At 38.2% G+C, this 1,167-nt stretch overlaps 1 protein-coding gene across 1 annotated transcript in view; it reads left to right on the top strand.

Moving 5' to 3' along the window:
• Positions 1–344: 344 nt before the first annotated feature.
• LOC122544514 (basement membrane-specific heparan sulfate proteoglycan core protein-like) overlaps positions 345–1,167 on the top strand; it is a 172,520-nt gene continuing 171,697 nt past the window's right edge. The window contains exon 1 of the mRNA XM_043683768.1: positions 345–463. The gene's annotated coding sequence lies outside the window, so the exon portion shown is untranslated. The remainder of the gene's footprint in view (positions 464–1,167) is intronic.

Raw genomic sequence — 1,167 nt, 5'->3', positions numbered from 1 at the left:
TTGCAGAGTGCCCTCGCTCTTTTTTTTCAAAGAAAGGTTTTCAGACACAGTTCTGTCTATTGCACACACTGCGGAGTGAGGTGCAATTCGAAGCTGCACTGATACCCACCCATCTGAAATACCAATATGGTTTTAAATGCTTGCACATTTTCTCTTCTTCTTTCCATTTAATCAGGCAATTGCAACATTGCTTTCACGCATTTTTAGGGAAAAAAAAACTCTCCACTGACTGCAGTGCAAGTCCTTTAAAGGATTTAAAAAGAGGGAAGTGTCGAAATAAGATTCGACAGAGATTCTTGCAGAGTTTGTCAGTGCAATTCACACACTCTATGTGGAGAGAGACACTTGGAGAGGCTGCCAGCTTCAGGACTGTTTCTTTTCTGGCAATAATTGATGCTTATCCCATTTTGACACAAACCGTTACATGCGAACGTTAGCTGGATTCTCCCATTCCATCAAAACAGTAAGTAATGCATCAAATGATTTATTAAGTGTCTGAATTCTGGCACAAATTCACTAAGACAGATTGTCAGATGGTATAGCACTTCAATGCTTTACTGGACCAATCTTTCATTGGAGTTGCTGCATTCTGTTGTTGTCTAATGAGTGTATTTTTCTCATACACATTTTAAGATTTAATGTTTGTGATTTGAATCTTTCTTACTTCTAAATCTCACTGATTGTAACACCATTCTTAGCCCTACGTTTGTCAACAAATCCTTCCCAAAGGGATAAAATATGAAGGTGATCATGCACATTAAACCAGGGCTCAGCAGTGATAGTGTTAATGAAATGGTGCAATTCTGATAGATGTGCACTCCTTTGTAGCACTCCTTTAAACAACGATATCTTTACTGCAACATAATTTAATCTTATAAAAACATGATGCTCAAAGTTTTACCAGGAAATATCTTATCTGCCTGTCTATCTATCTGACCAATACTGCCCAAACTATCCATCAAACCTATCCAATCTGCCCTCACATACATTACCTCTTCACTGAGATTCCAACTAACTTGAAGTGTACATGAAATGAAAGGGTTGTTAATGACAGTTTTCCAGGCCAGGAGTTAAATTACATTGTGTTGAAGCTGTCGTTTACAGAAACAAAAATTTGTACAATATCCTTACAGGACAGACTTGCTGCGATGAGGCCTGACTCAGTCA

Source organism: Chiloscyllium plagiosum, chromosome 50, assembly GCF_004010195.1.
Source record: "Chiloscyllium plagiosum isolate BGI_BamShark_2017 chromosome 50, ASM401019v2, whole genome shotgun sequence".
In the NCBI taxonomy this organism is placed as follows: domain Eukaryota; kingdom Metazoa; phylum Chordata; class Chondrichthyes; order Orectolobiformes; family Hemiscylliidae; genus Chiloscyllium; species Chiloscyllium plagiosum.
Note: the sequence above shows the minus strand (reverse complement) of the source record. Positions and strands in the feature narration are given on the sequence as shown.